This window comes from Podarcis erhardii (assembly GCF_964252035.2).
Source record: "Podarcis erhardii genome assembly, chromosome: 3".
In the NCBI taxonomy this organism is placed as follows: domain Eukaryota; kingdom Metazoa; phylum Chordata; class Lepidosauria; order Squamata; family Lacertidae; genus Podarcis; species Podarcis erhardii.
Window position 1 is genome coordinate 84,763,627 of NC_138507.1, and position 16,708 is coordinate 84,780,334.

Genomic DNA, 16,708 nt, shown 5'->3' on the forward strand with positions numbered 1-16,708 from the left:
CAGCCTTCCTGCTTCTTGCGGCACCCTTGCCAAATCCTATGGCAGGATGGAAACTTTCACGGGATTTTGCAAGGAATTGAGCAGCTGTGGGCTTAAAAGTCTCAGCTGCACAGAAACCTGGGCTATTTTGCCCCATGTGCTCCCACGAGCTGTGAGATATGGGCTGGGTCCTCCTGCTGGAGTAGTCATAAGAAACATGCATTTTACCTCAGAGGGTTCTGGAACTGGAATGTTGGGATCTCATTAATGACAGGCTTTGACTTGAATTGTTCAGTCCAGGCAGGTTGGATAAAAGCATGTTTGCCCCAAATGGAAGGACCCTACTTCATAACCCTTCCAAGATAGTTCACTGGGAGTACAACCAGGGCAAGTGTCATAGAGTTAGCTGCTAGTATGGTCATGACTGTGACTCACACATGGGACCATACCCCAGTCATATAACTATGGGCAGTCTCAACTCCCAGGTAACAAAAAAAGACAGCCCCTCTTCTTCCTTTGCCACCAAGAAACAACTCATTTCAGGATGGTGTGAGCTCCCTGGGCTTGGCCCACATCCCAAGGACCCATTGATCTCTCCTTGATGCTCACATCCACTGTCAAAGAGCAGTTTGTCTCTGGGAAGGCTTCACCCATGATTTCCAGATTCTAGCCATGTGTCAGCATTGCACCATTGATGCTCCCAATCCAATATCAGGAAGGGGTATTGTAAGGGTATCAGGGGGTTGCTCGAGAGCAATCAGGCAAATGCCTCCCTGGTCTGTTGTAAGGCCTTGTTATTGGTGCCCAAAAAACCTTCACCATGCAGAGCGCCACCATTCCGTGGCTCGCTCATTCACTGGCAGAATCTGAGAGTGGGCGGTCCTTAAACCTTCCCCAGCAGAGTAGTTTCTTGACGCCCAGTCTGTGCTTCCCCTCTCTCCGCGGAAGCCTACTGCGCAAGGAGGTCGTGGGACCTCTCTCCTCCCCTCTTTGCTCAGGCAAGGTGTCCTGGCACCGCCTTGCCTCTTCCAAGCCCTGCAGCTCTTCTCCACTGGAGGCATGGTTACTGTCCTCCGCTAGGAGGCGCTGCTTTCCACGATCTTTGGGGGCTCTCTGCAATCCATCCGGCTATTCCCCTCTCGCCCCTGAGCTGATGGCAGTTCCCTGACAGGTATGCTTCATATCACAGACAAAATGATAGCAAAGGAAGTCACAATGGGCAGAATCACTGGCCCCTTCTCTCTCCCCCGCCCCTTTTCTGGACTTGAGGATTCCTACCTCCATCATCCCAGACAGTATCCAAAAAGGCACCAGGTGGGTTCTGACTGATTCACAACCCAAAGGGTTCTTCAATTAAGGATCTTGTAGCACTTGAATCTGACTGATTCATACCCAAAGGGTTCTTCAATTAATGATCTTGTACCACTTGAGCTCTGCTCCATCAGATGTACCTCTTTCAGCAAGGTGATGGAACTCATGCAGAGCTGTGGCACAGACACCTTTTTGGCAAAATCCGATACCCATGGGTGTTTTGGGTGCTTCCCAAGCATTCCAATAACAAAGGCTGCCTGGAATGCTGACCCAACCTTTACACTTCTGCCATGCCATTTCCCTCATGTATAACCAAATAAAATTGTGGCCTGCTTTACCCGAAACCATTATCTAAAGTATATTACTTCTTCCGCACACATGAAGCACAAATTTGCAACTGCTGCATAAATAAATACTGGCAAAAATGTTACATTCTGTTCTTATAATTTTTAATATTGTTCCCATCATTGTAAATGGCATAATGGAATACTTGCAACTTTGCTACCACTTCCAGCCACCATGATTTAATTTTCAGCTTTAAAATGAGAACATTAGCTAAGAGATAAACCACCTAGTCCAGCATCCTGTTTCTAAGAGTGACCAGCCAGCTATTTCAGGGAAGCTAACAAGCGGGGCTTGTCTCCATTGTTTGCCCTTCAACTAGCAAAGGAATGGGAAACTGGTGGTTCTCCAGAAGTTGTTGAGCTGCAACTCTCATCATCCCTGCCCATTGATCATGGTCATCAACATCTGTAGGGCCACAGATTCCCCATCCCTGCCCTAACCCTATTCGGTCTGCAGTTTCCTCCTGGATTCCTTTTTATAATTGAGTTTATGTTGCTCCAATGCTCCAATGCTCTGGGTACCAATTAAGGTGGAGAAAGAGGGAGAGAGAAAACACCAGGACCTGCATTGTGGAGTGTCTCCCCACCCTCTAAATAAATGAGAGATGTGGGGCAAGCCCAACATCCTCAAGGGCCCATAAAAAAGAAGCCCGTAAACTAGGAGTGAAGGAACAAGATGAAGCAATCCAGTTAAGCAGGGAGGAAACCACCAATTAGGAGTAGCCCCAAAGGAATTTTTTTGTGTGGCCTGAGGGCAATTTGCCAGAGGTACATTTTGAGTTGGATCTGGGCTGGCTGAGAAGGGCAGATGTGGTGAAAACTGCTCCCCAAAGACAGCTTGCCCTTCTAACCTCCTCCCTTGTGTCTCTGAAAGTCGAAAGAGCTTGGGCTGCCCTGGAGTTTAATAGTAGTGAGGCAAGTATACCAAGACCTGGAGGGAAAAATGATACATTCTTCTTTCAATTTAAATTATAAGCAGGACAATTTGATCCAGTAGCTAACAGTAAGGTGGGCTTGCTGTACAGGAATACATATATAATCATGGCCAATAGGTTATTTTACGAGAGGGATAAATGCTGAGAGGAATACAGAATATTAATGCTAGAGTAGTGCCATTAAATCCCTAGTTATTTACTGAGGGAAATCCAAACCCTCTCAGGGCACACCAGCAGCTTACATTTAAAGCACTCTTATATACCACTTTAACTGTCATGGCTTCCCCTCAAAGTATACTGGGAACTGTAATTTGTTAAGGGTTCTAAGGGTCATAGAATCATAGAATCATAGAGTTGGAAGAGACCACAAGGGCCAGCGAGTCCAACCCCCTGCCAAGCAGGGTCATTAGAAGATCTCTATTTTGCTCATAGAACTACAATTTTAAGAGTTCCCTGTGAACAGGGATTGATTATTGAATCACTCTGAGAATTGTAGCTCTGGGAGAGGGAATAATTCCTAGGCCTCGGACTCTCTATGTACGCTCTAGTAAATGAGACTCCAAAATTCCCTTGGCTGCTTCCTCCATTACTTCTAACATACACCATCTAATACCAACACCTAGTCTTGATTCTCCCTATTCATATCTATGGTTTTTGCACCATTTTAATTGTTTAAAAGGGGATTACTCATGTTGTGTCCAGCCTTTCCACCTGTGTTAGATATACACAGTCACTTGGAATAAAACATTATCATATTGGTTGTTCTTCTTTGAAGTATCCATAATATTCCTAGATCATAGTGTCCACAAAAGGCCACAAAACATCAGCAGAGCCCTGGCTACTGCCAAGCAGAAAACTCTTTACTTACTGTATTTGGAAAGCAGTGCTGTCTGAGCAGTCAGTGTAAAATGGATAAAATTATTAATAGATTGAGGACTGCTTTATTGCATAGCAAATGTCCTACACTATCACTTTTCCAAAGTCATTTGAGAGGAATGCACATTATGGAAACTTGCCACCATGGGCTTAACAAACGTGGCAAAATGGGCATGATTTGCACATGACTTAACAGGAACACAAGCAACAGAAAGATTTAGGCCTGATTTGTGATCTTTTATTTTATCAGGTTAACTATCTCTTTGCGTTGACTGTGCTATGTCTGATGTCAGAGTTGTACTGTCCTCCTTCTCCATCTCTGGCAGAACACAGGACGATCCAACCAGAATCGCTAAGGCTGAAATGCAAGGATGTGGCTTGTGGGCTGACTATGATTCTGTCTAACAAAGACCAAACCACTGTGGTGTGGTTCTTATTCTCTTCATTCATTCTAGCTGCTCAGACTCTCTTGGGGGGTTCAGACTGTCCACAGGGCAACTTTGTGGGGAGACACATCTAGCTGGAAGTCATTCACCAATTCAGTCAATCCCCAGGCTTTTGTTTGGGAATATCACTACGTCAAAGGCCACTGTGGACATGTTGCCTGGAAATAAGGGAAGATTGTTGTAGAAACATGCAGCTAAAGGCAGCTGAATGGATTTCATTTCTGGGTCAGGATTGGGAAAGATGGATGTTTCTCAAACAAAAACATTTTGCTGCAGTCGAATAGCGCTGGGAGGGGAATAATTACTCTAGAAACACATTGTTTAGGCTGCTATCCACTGTATGTCTACTCAGAAGTAAGTAACACTGGGTTTTACTGAACTTGTGCTGTTGGGGAATAGGGAACATGTGGCTCTCCAGATGCTGCATGTATCCACCAATTTATTCACCACTTAACAGGGAATAAGTGGTGAATACATTGGTGGATACATGCAGCATCTAGAGAGCCGCGTGTTCCCTATTCCCCAACAGCACATGTAGCTCTGGAAGCAAGGTGGTAAGTTTACCTTATTGATACATGAAAACCCACTCTTTAGTGCTCAAGAAGAGCAAACGTCAGTCAGGGTTTTTCAGAGGATTGCCATTTGTTCCAATTTAGCTTCAAAGAGTGGATTTTTCACAGGGAAAGCTCCAGAAGAAGGAAAAAAGAACTTAGACACAGAAGTTTAAAGTGTGGACCATGCCTGGAAAGAGCAGAGGAAAGCGAAATGTGGATAAGTGTGCATAAACCTCAGGAAGACACCTTTGTTTCTGTATGCAGTTTGACATGGGAATTTCTGTTGTATCTTAATTACATGTCAGATTGCTGACAGAAGAAATTTGCAGGTGTGAATTCAGTACGTGATTTCTGTTCCATTGATGGGGGATATATTTTTTTAATGGAATTTCCGAACCAAATGAATGCAAGTCTGGAAATACCAAGATAGATCGGTGGAGCAGTTATTCAGATTATAGCAAGAGAATGATGCAGATTCCTTCCTGCTTCCATAAAAACCGCAACATTATGGAAAAACTGAGAAATTTGCCTGGTCAATTAACATTTCCAGAGAAAAGTGAGATTTCAAAAGGAGGGGTGTAGGTGGTTTTCATGGGTATGAACCACTAAGACTTTTTTTCCTGAATCATTTTTGAACTTCGATTCCATGTTACGAGAAGTTAGTGATTCAACAGTTTGTACTTTCCCTTGCTGAATCCATCTGGAATGGCATAACAAGATAGGGGGCACCCAAGCACAAGAGGTACCATCTTCTGAATGGGATGAATTGCCATTACTTTTTTTTTAATTATTTGGTTGTAAAATTCCAAGTAGTGTTTAGACAGTGCTGTGTGGAACCTGGGCAACTTTTATTTTAATTGCTTCCCTTCTGTAGTTTTCAGTTGCATGTGAGATTTACCTTTATTCTCTAAAATTGGGCCTGTTTTCTTTTGCTTTATTCTCTTCGATCTTCACTGCTGTGTTACTACAGCACCTACAGAAATCAGGATATAAATATTGAACGTGGTGTTTGAAGGCATATGCTGAGTAAGATAATGCTGGTTATAGCATAGCAGAATATCATTGTGGAAGTGTAATGTTTTAAAAATATCCTCCATCTTAAAATTTCATCCAATGTGCCAAAATTTCTCAGTTAAATAAGTTTCTCAGCCCCTTCAATATCACTATATAATATTGTAAATCAGGGGTCAGCAAACTTTTTCAGCAGGGGGCTGGTCCACTGTCCCTCAGACCTTGTGGGGGGCTAGACTATAATTTGAAAAAAATATATGAATGAATTCCTATGTCCCACAAATAACCCAGAGATGCATTTTAAATAAAAGTACACATTCTACTCATGTAAAAACACACTGATTCCCGGACCATCCGCAGGCCGGATTTAGAAGGCGATTGGGCCGGATCTGGCCCCCGGGCCTTAGTTTGCCTACCCATGTTGTAAATGGTGGCCCCAAATAATGCTGCTGTATTTGTTGTTTTCTTTAAGAGCTGACAGTGGCATGCAGGCTTACCAGATTGTGGTTAAACCGCTATCTGATTATACACCAACCACCAGATTGTGGTTAAACTGTCAGCTGATTATTACATCAGCCAAAATGCTTGGTTTCCCCCTCTGTGACTCCTCTATGAAGAAAGATTGCGCTGTTTGAAAACGTTTTAGTTTAGAGAAATGGTGAGTAAGAGGTGACATGATAGAAGTTTTATAAAATTATATATAGCATACAGAAAGAGAATAGAGAAACCTTTTTCTTCCACACTAGAAACTTGTGGATATCCAGTGCAGTGGAATGATGGAAGAGTCAGGAGAGATAAAATAAAGTACAGTGGTACCTCGGGTTAAGAGCTTAATTCGTTCTGGAGGTGCATTCTTAACCTGAAACTGTTCTTAACCTGAAGCACCACTTTAGTTAATGGGGCCTACCGCTGCCGCCGCAGCACAATTTCTGTTCTCATCCTGAGGTAAAGTTCTTAACCCGAGGTACTATTTCTGGGTTAGCGGAGTCTGTAACCTGAAGCGTATGTAACCCGAGGTACCATTGTACTTCTTCATGCAGTGCATAGTTAAACTTATGGAACTCTCTCCCACTGAAGGTAGTGATGGCCACAAATTTGGATGGCTTTAAAGGAGGATTCAACAAATTCATGGAGGGAAGGACTATCAGCAGCTACTTGCCATGATCTATCATGTGCTCTAAGCTTGGAGGCAGAAAAGCTTCTGAAAACCAGTTGCTGGAAACCACAGGAGGGGAGGGAACTCTTGTGCTCAAGTCCTGCTTGCGGGTTTCCCACAGGCATCTGGTTGGCCACTGTGAGAACAGGATGCTAGACTAGATGGACCATTGGCTTGATGCAGAAAGCTCTTCTTATGTTCTTATGGCCAGTCGGCAACAAACTGAGTACATTTCTTTTACTCTGTGTCACGGTCCGGCTTACTGGCGGTCGAAGTCCTCGCGGAGGATGTCGGGACCGGGGGCAAGACAGCGGGGTGGGAGCAGGAATGGGAGTCAGGAAGCCAAGGGTCTGGGAGTCAAGGGTCCGAGGGTCAGGAACAAGGAGTCAAGAACCCAAACACAAGAAGACAGAAAGCGTGTTGCTGTGGCAAAGAGCCAAAGGGAAATGCTGACCTTATATCCCTTCCCGGCTCTTGCCACCAAGTGCTATGAGTTACCAATTGGCCTCACTTGTGCCTCTTGCCTCTTCAGAACAAACTTAGGAAAGCCCCAGTCCTGCGAAGCCCTACCAGTCACAGGGCCTGGCTCCTGGACACACTCCTGACACTCGGCTCTTCACAGGCTGACACTCTATCTGAATGCATGGTTAAGCAATTGAATATCCACTTCACCCTTGCATTGGGAATGCAATGAAGCCTGTCAGTACATGATTATCGATGAAGCTAAGAGGCAAGAGGCAGTGTAAGGATGCTTCCTTACACTGCGTTTGACCACTGATGGTTGCAACAAAACTGGAGGTGACACAGGGATCATTCATGAAAGAAGTTATCAGAGGAATTGGTTCTACCATTGCAAGCTTTCTGTGACGGTTGCTATTCTCACCTGCTGATCTTGCTTGTTTGTTGGAACTAGCTGCAGTCAGCATGAAGCTGGCACAACTAACAATTGTGGGTGCCAAGCATGCCAGCAAGTTACCGTTCTGGTAACCAGAAAAGGACCCTGTTCACTGGAGAACGCTGACAGCTGGGCGGTTCCTAAAATGCAGCTACTCCAACGAGTAATTAAGCAACTAAAGCATAAGAATCCCCATGTCAAATTACTTAATATATTTTATCTGAAGCAGTGAGGGGCTTATTCCAAAGTGCTGAAAGATATAACTTTCTTTGTCACATAATTGAAGGGATGCTTAGTGCAGAGTGCTTGGATTGACCCGATTCAACAGATCAGTGTAAATATGAGATTTTCCCAGAGCAGACTAGAGAGCCCGTCCAGCAGATAAATGATGCAGAAGCCTATAGACTCTCCAAGGGCTGTTTATCCTCAGCCCAAAAGCGTCTCCAGGCCTCACCCTGGGCTTTTCTGCCAAGTTGCACATGGAGAATGATGTCAGGCTCAACGGCTCACTCAGATTCTAAAGATCTCTGACACACGCAAGGGGGAAGTTGGTGACGATCCTTCCAGACCCCACTGAGGATCACAGTTTTAAGGACCAGGCTTTGACCTCACTTTATCAGACGTGGGTCTCTGAGTGCAATGTGTGAAATCATGTCCTCCAGGCAACTCACTGCAGCTGCGGGGGGAAAGCCAAAAGAAAACGAAATGGCTTCACTGTGTGCTTAGTAACATGTTGCTGTGAATACATCAGCGCTGCAGCTGCTCAGGACTCTCTGCCTGCACACTTAGTTAAAGGAATATAACTTCAAGTCTCTTGTTTCCTTTTTGAAATATAATTGTGCATGCCATTGACGGGCTGCCCAACGGATGTGACTGTACAGTAGGTTACAGCCCAGCCATAAAGAAACCAGAGGTTTCTATACATATTTATGTATAGTTTCTATACATATTTATAGTTTCTATACAATTTATTGTTATTCATGTTTTATACTGTATTTTATGCTGTTTTTGTTGTATCAATTAAGTGTCTTAAATCTGTTGTTAGCCGCCCTGAGCCCGGGGAAGAGCAGGGTATAAAAAAAATATTAATTATTAATTATTATTATATCTATGTCCAACTGGGCAAGCAAGGGCATTATTACCGTGCAAGGACACATTCTAGCCATGCCAAAAAGCAAATTTTAGAGGAAGGTGTGAAGGAAGCACAGTGAGGGGTATGGACAGGGGATGAGGCACAGCCTGTGGAAAGTCCTGGGAGTAAGGCAGAGGAGCTCAACCAACCATGTTTGGCCCCCAGGCCTGAGGTTACCCCCTGCATTAGCTGGATAGTGTCACCTTCCTTGGACTCTTGATTATGTCATAGCTGAGCCAAAGGCAGCCATGAAAAGTGAGACTGGAGATGGGTGAGAGAACAAGCTGCTCCTGAGCTAGTGAACATTGTCACTGCCCAGGCAGACTTCAAGTCTGACTCCAAGACTCCTTCCTGGTAAGATCAACCAATGGCCAGCCTGACTGGACAGAGGTACTCCAGTATCCAGGATCTTGTTATTTTCTAGAAAACTACCCCGCCCTGTAGCCCTTGTACATAGAGCTGTGTGTTTCCAGCCCTAGCCCTGTCAATTCCGGTTAGATGGAAACTGCATTCCAAAAACTGGAAAAGCTATCCAGGAACATTAGTATAATCTTGTGAAATCCCTGGCCCCTATCAGAAGAACTTGTGTGTTTTTTTGTGTTTGTTTTTTTTCAAAACTGTTCAGATTAATCAGAACAGTCCTAACTCACAACACCAGTATGATACTGTTAATTTGAGACAGGGGCTAACAAGGGCTCAGCTCAATAATATATCAAACGAGGGTAAGTGTACCATGGCTCCTTTTTGAAGAAGAAATCCACTTCTAAAAAGGTGACTGGTAGCAGAGAAGGGATAGACAGGCTGAAACTGCTTAACCCTTGTTATTTGCTTTTTCTGCATTAGCTTTCAAATACATATTATGAGTGCTTGCATGTAACTTGTGGTTGGGCCTGAAGTGTTGTTCATTTATGCTATATGGCCTGTATATTCTTTCTGGGTGTGCTGTAGTAGTTGACTGATAGACAGGGCCGTAGCTAGGGGGTGGCGAGGAAGGCCCCCATTAGGGGTGCAGGCAGGGGGTGGGGTGCAAAACCAGCTAAAAAATATGTCCATAAATATGTCTATAAATAAAAATATTGACTATTGCCTCATAAAAAAGGTTTTAAATACAGTGGTACCTCGGGTTACAGACACTTCAGGTTACAGACCTGAAAAAATAGAACCAAAAACGCTTCAGGTTACATACACTTCAGGTTACAGACGCCCCTGACCCAGAAATAGTACCTCGGGTTAAGAACTTTGCTTGAGGGTGAGAACAGAAATTGCGTGGCAGTGGCACAGCAGCAGCGGGAGGCCCCATTAGCTAAAGTGGTACCTCAGGTTAAGAACAGTTTCAGGTTAAGAACGGACCTCCAGAACAAATTAAGTTCTTAACCCGAGGTACCACTGTATAGGGTCTATGTATGATATGTGGGGGCCCTGTTTTTCCATATTTTTTGTGGCTAGGGGGTGCGACCTCGATGGTTCTGCCAGGGACTCAAGATCACATAGCTACGGCTCTGGCTGATAGATGCTTATACTTTGCAAAGAGATTGTAGATAAAAGAATCAACGTGATGGAGTTATTCTTACTACAAAGCTCAGTGGCGTAGCGTGGCGGGTGCAGGGGGGGCCGGCCGCACCAGGCGCAACATCTGGGGGTTAGGGTTAGGGGGCGCAAATCCACGGGTTAGGGGGCGCAAATTACTTGCCTTGCCCCGGGTGCTGACAACCCACGCTATGCCACTGACAAAGCTAGAAGGCTGCTGGGTGAAGTGGCTCAGAGAATCCATCCAAGGGAATATATTGACCAAACTGAACTCACTGTACTTACAGTCTTGCCTGTAATTAATTTTAACCAGCTCATTACCCTCTCCAGTACAGATGTAAGTTAGACTTTCTTCATTGCTTTCTGGAATAAACTCCTCTCTCCTTATTCCCTGTAATGTTTAGTTCTAAAGATGCTCAGAGCCAAACTAAACAAGGAAAATGAAGCAATGAAGTGTCTGAAGAGAAACCCAGTGTAACAGCATAGAATAAGCGCACCAGAGGGGGCACTGCCTGACATTTCAAAGATTCTGCAATCTTTAGAGTGCATCATGACCATAGAAGGGTGGTAAGGGGAAGGCAAGCTTCTTATCGGTCATCTTCAGCATCTAAACAGTTAGATCAGCTGTACGCAAGACTCAGTGAGACAAAGAAGAGACATAAGTTTGAGGAAAGAGCCAAGTGCACTCATCTGCAGGGAGGAGACAGCTGCATTGCTGGCTCCAGGATAAAGGAGAAAATGTGTAACTAAAGCCCATAGAGAGAAACATGATTAATTCATGCTGGCATCTGCTCACACTTTGCATCTGGCCAGGTAGTTGATATGGAAGGAGAATTGAGCCTCAAAAATGATTTCCTTGGTTGCAGATGTTTGGGGAATAGTGGTCTGTAGGACTAGTTAGATATCTGGCTCTCTGTTCTAGGGACCAAAAATATTCAATAACAATACCGTAAAAGATGGGTGGAGAAATTGGCTTCCTACTAAAACCATGGATATTCCAACAAGAAGGACCCACCCCCAATAATGCTGCCATACATATATTTCTTGGGAGGACGAAGTCAGCAGTTCTCATATTTCTCATATTTCCATCCCTAGGCTTCAAAAACTAGGTCATAGGGGACACAGTCCAAGTCTAATCAATATAATGTACTGTGGCATCCCCTTGGTTCAGGGCCTGAACAAGTCACATTTCTGAATTACATTTATTTAGTTGACCCATAAATCTAACCTCAAGACTTCATTTGATATGCTTTGCTTCAGATTTCCTGTTAATACCGGATTGACAATTCCTGGGCAAAGTTCAGGTGTCACTTCCGACAGGATCTGTCCTGCACTTGAGACTAGTAAGCACTGACTGTCTTGTGGTTTCTGGTCTAGCACTTGAAATAGGACTCTGATGAACCAGCAAATGTAGTTTGAGACGGTGGTGGTGTCTACTTTCCAATGAGGTCAGATGATGACCTAAACCAATTGCTCCTACAGACTTGCGTGAGTAGATGCAGAAAAGTCATAAATCCCGGATAGTCATTATTGACTCACTAGAGAGAAAGTAACATTCACTGGGAAATAATAATTCCACCCAAAGCTTTCCTAGAAGTTTTCAAAACCTAACTATCGAGGCAGCTGTTATTGCTTCCAGTTCTCCTGTGAGCAGATGGCTGCAAGGGAGATGCACTCACAATAGCCAAATGACAGCCCCTTCCACCTGCCCCGTGGCTCCAATCTAGAGGGCATCAGGTTGATCCACCCTGGGTTGACCCGTAGACCACTTCATACCCTTCCCAACAGTCCTTGCATGCAACACACTGTAAAAGAGGTGAGCTATGGGTCTTTGGGGACTGCTGAATGGGGAATGGTATGAGTTGCCTTATGGCGCTTTGGCTGTTGAAGGAGGTGCCCAAAGGATAGGTGTTGACTGCATACCAAGAATTTTGCTCCGGACACTTTGTGGCATACAAGACAGCATGCAGGCTAGGAATGACTGGGACCAGGCTGCAGAACATCTGGAGGACATCAAGCTGGCAAAGGCTGCACTGGCACAACCTCCAGATTCAGCTCCAGAAGTGGTGGCAGGCGGACTGGAGGGCGTTGTAATAGTTCACATGTTTTAATTAGGAAACTCCCAAACATTCCTAGAGTACATCAATCCAGTTTCTCTGGCATACTTTTTTTCTAACACCTAGAGCAGGTCCATAGTACAGGATGCCTACATGAAAGATAGGGATGGGAAAATCTGTTAATCTGTTTCTCATTTTTTCCAATGTTAAATTCAGTTCTCTCCACATTTCCACATCAGTTTGTCATTTTTTTAAAAAAAAAAATCAAAAGTCCTCATGAAAATTCATCAGCATTTAAATGTAAATTTATCCTAATGCAGATAGGTTTGCGTGCAATTTTGCGCAATCGACACATTTTTACAAAGCCATTTTTCCAACCGTAATGCATTTGTATGTGCTATTCTTGCAAATATATGCATTGTTTCGCTGGAGAACTGATGAATTCCAGCTCAGTTAATGCCAAATGAAATTATGTTGTCAGTTTATACTGGTGGGATGAAATAAGCAATGGGCTGGGCAATGTGGACTGGATGGAGTAGACTTCCTTCAACAGTACTAAATTGGGCTGGAATTGCACTGGAAATTCCCTACCTCCTATATTCAGACAGTGAAAATTGGGGGGCGGGAATTATCCAGCAGTTCAGAGGCTGCCCCAAAACTAAGATTCCCAGAAACGAGTTTTCTGTTGTCTCAGCTGTAGCATGCAAGTAACACAACTGCTGTGTCAAATGCGGAGAAACTGTGAATCTCCATCCTCTGTGGGGCTGGAGGTTGATCTTGCTGCCCTGGAAACTACTCAGGTCCAGTCTCTGCTTACAAGCACACCATGTCTCCAGACAGCCTCCTTCCTCTCCCACATGTCTGGTTGTTATAGACTGAGCTACAACCCAGATTGGTTATGTGCAGCTTTCGCAGACAGCCTCTAGGTCTGTTAAATATTCCAGCTGTCCTTGCGCTTACAGCTGCTAGGCCTTGCTCAACACTTTACCTACCCATCCAGCCAAAGTAGCAGCTGAGAATAGTTTCAATAGGCATGGGCAGAAGGTCATTCTACAAAAGGGCATCTTGCTCCAAACCTCCAGTGGGTGCTCTTTGGACTGTGCCAGAGGATGTTTCTGAAGCTGGCCTATGAGGTTTTTTTGATGGGTGGGATGTTGCGGTTTAGGAGGAAGTGTCTCATAAGTCCTCCTTAGCTAGGATGGCTTGAGTCCTATTTTACAGTGCACAGGAATCTATTTTAAGGGGTCATCTGTCTGAAGCACTGCCCAGTCCAAGTCTGGGTTAATGATAAAGAGTCATAAGAATGGAAAGCAGGAGCCTTGAAGTTGCTCATCAACATCTGGGCACCTGGGCAGCAGCCTGAGAAGGCAAATAGATCACCTGGCCACAGCTACAGTGAGGTGCATTGTATTTCTATTTAAACCATAGTGGTTATTTCTAAGTTTGCATCTATGCATATGAATCAACATATGCAAATTGCATGCAAATTACATCCTCACCTGCCTCTTTTTTGGTGATGCACTTTCTACATTTTGGCTTCTTCTTCTTCTTTGGCAATCACTCGTAGCTGAGTAAGTTTGTCTTCCATGAGCACGGTCTTAACAGTGAGTCCGTAAGTGACTGTCCTTCCATAGTGGGGACATAGGTTTGCAGGCAGAAGTTGATCATGATGAGGCGTGCCTTCCTCTTTGTGCATTTCCCCCTTTTGTCCTGAGTTCAAGTGTCTTCAAAACCCATGACACCTTTGGTAAAGGTGCGCTCGCAGGCCAGTGTTTCCCAGTTGTTGGTGTTATACGCAAGTGACCTCCCTATGCTTACCATGCAAGCTCTTGGGACTGAAGCTTATGTTGATGTTAAACACAGGGATAGTCGTTTGGTAGCATCTTGATGCTTCAACCCTCACATTCCTCTGTGTCCTCCATCCCTTCAGTTACATAGTATAATAGTACCTGTTTCTCCTGGTTAGTTCTGGTTGCTGATGCATGCTCAATGCATACCCAACACTAGAGCTTACCAGTTAGTTTACTGTCTTTGGCAGTCACAATACAATCTCCCTCACATTACTTTACTGGATTTCTCAATCTTGGTAGTGTGTACTGTATTCTGAAACATGGTAGTAGTCTGGCAATGTATTATTGCATTTAAATTGTATAAATACAATATGTCTAAGGAAAGCAAAAACCTGCTTTGGGAGCCTAGATAGATGTAGATTTTGAAATTGTCTTTGGGCATGCCACCAAAATTAATGAAGTCAGCTTGCTCATTCGGCTATTATTCCGTGAACTTTGGTTCAGTTAATGAAAAGTACAAATACACATGTTTTTGGTTTTCCTTTTCCTTTGGCAGAAGGGATGTTCATAAGAGGTGGGAAAATGTATGTATTCTTAGACTTCAGGTGGGTATGAGTTAAGGCTTCCTAATTTTGGAATAAGCCTCATTAAGCAAAATGGTCCTTCCAAGTAAGCATGGATAAATTCAGGGATACAGAAATGTTAGAGGCTATGCAGAGGCATAGGAAGGGGGGTGCGGTGGGTGGGGTGCACCCTGGATGTCATGACTGAGGAGGGTGACACAGTGGCGTAGCGTGGGTTGTCAGCACCCAGGGCAAGGCAGGTAATTTGCGCCCCCTAACCCGTGGATTTTAGTAGGGGCAGAGAGCTGCGAGTGCGAGCACGCCCCCCATGTTGCGCCCGGTGCGGCCGGCGCCCTGCACCCCCCACGCTACGTCACTGGGGTGACAAAACGGCAGGTGAGTGGGCAGCACACCTCACGCCTGGCGGAAGCAGCTCTTCTGACCCAGCGGCAGAGAGCAGCCCTCCTCAGCCGTGGAGAGGCGCACCTGGCTGCTGCAGCTCCATTGCCGGGTCATGTCTGACCCGGCTGCGGAGAGCAGGAGGAGAGTGAGCAGCAGCTTCCTCACCCCTCTCCTATCCTGAACTATGGCACGTGGGAGGGCACCCTCTGCACCCCACCCCCCTTGGGAGCAAGCCCGCCCTGGGCAGCGCGGGCATATGCTCTGCCACTGAGGCTATGGCAGTAAAAAACAAAACTCATTTGTAGAAAAAGAAAAAACCCTGAGCTGTGTGGTAATCATATTTGGAGAGAGAGAGAAATGTCACACTCTCTGTGTATATATGTATGTATGTATGTACACACACACACACACACACACACACACACACACACACACAGTATATATGTGTTCAATGGTTTATTTTGGCTTTTAAATCTTCCATTTATTTCTGCACTTTTAAATGAAAAAAATCAAGCCAGCCAATACACTTTGAAGCTCTGGAAGGTCATGGAAGACACATTTAACTCATGAGTGCTCGTGCGGCTTGAGTGGAAAGAAGATGTAACTGCAGTCTCAGATTTCTCAAGCGCACTATGTTCCCTGCCTGCTGACTGCTCCAGCCTTTACTTTGCCAAAAACAACACAACGCAGGATGATTTTGTCACAGATGTGAATCAAGCATAAGCCATAGTTCTGGAGCACTGTGATGCATTCAAATGAAGTCAGTGATGACACTTCTGGCTCCTTTCTGTGTTGTTCAGGGAACATGCTTCAATTTCGTAGAGGCAGATGTCTTAGTCATAGAGCCCTAGATCTGGATAGGCTGACTTGCGTAGGCTGGGCTTGATCTAGGGATGGTAGAGGATTTGGGTTTGGACCACAATTTGTTGCGATATCCTCTTAATCAGGGGTGGCACATCCCGTTTTTCCACCTAAGGTGAAATGAGAATGTCATAGTTCCATGGAAGCCTTCCTTACCTGGGTTGTGTGGTGACACCTGTGAAGCGGCATCATCTGTGGGTTCTGGCGAGATACCATTGAGATGCTTCTCCACTGGTTGCAGAGTTGGTGGTGGTGGGGCGGCAGTTGCCTGCGGAGGTGCTGCTGGCCGAGGCAGCTGCCTCAGCCCGCCTCAGAGGTGGCCTGACCCTGCTCTTAATCACCCATCAAACCATTACTTGGAACAAACCACAGATCCCCAATACCAGTGTTTGAGCACTGGTTTCACCATTGTACTCGTACTTTATGTGGTGGAGCAAAGGCCACTTCCTTTCATTTTCTTGTTTTAGAAACAGTTTGGAGTTACTTCAAAGTGTGGCGCTTCCACCACACTGGGTAGAACTGCTTTTTTAAAAACGATGCAAGAAGCAGCACGCCACTCCCTATGTAATTGGACATACAAAGGACCACCATTTGGACAATGGGAGCTTAGATCATGCTGATGGCTGTTTATCCTAGAGAGAGATAGAAAGGAAAAGGTGTCTACAGAAACCAAGAGTCAGGTAGACAGCTTGTAGGCCCTTTCAGATGCTCTCTTTAAGAGTTCAATGAATGTGGGTGGGTCGGGCTGTGGTGATGGACACAGACTAACTTCCCACCATCCATGAGCAGGGAAGCAGCCTGTGCTCAGGGAGGCTCTCTGCATGTTTAAGAGCTATGTGAGGGGTCTCCATGAATACATGTCACTCCCA

General features: G+C 45.0%; 1 long non-coding RNA gene across 1 annotated transcript; it reads left to right on the forward strand.

Moving 5' to 3' along the window:
* The first annotated feature begins 207 nt into the window (after positions 1-207).
* LOC309338750 lies at positions 208-10,860 on the forward strand. Its single transcript, XR_014155037.1, has 3 exons — positions 208-700; positions 1,151-1,293; positions 10,571-10,860. It is a non-coding gene; the product is annotated as an uncharacterized lncRNA (long non-coding RNA).
* Positions 10,861-16,708: the final 5,848 nt, after the last annotated feature.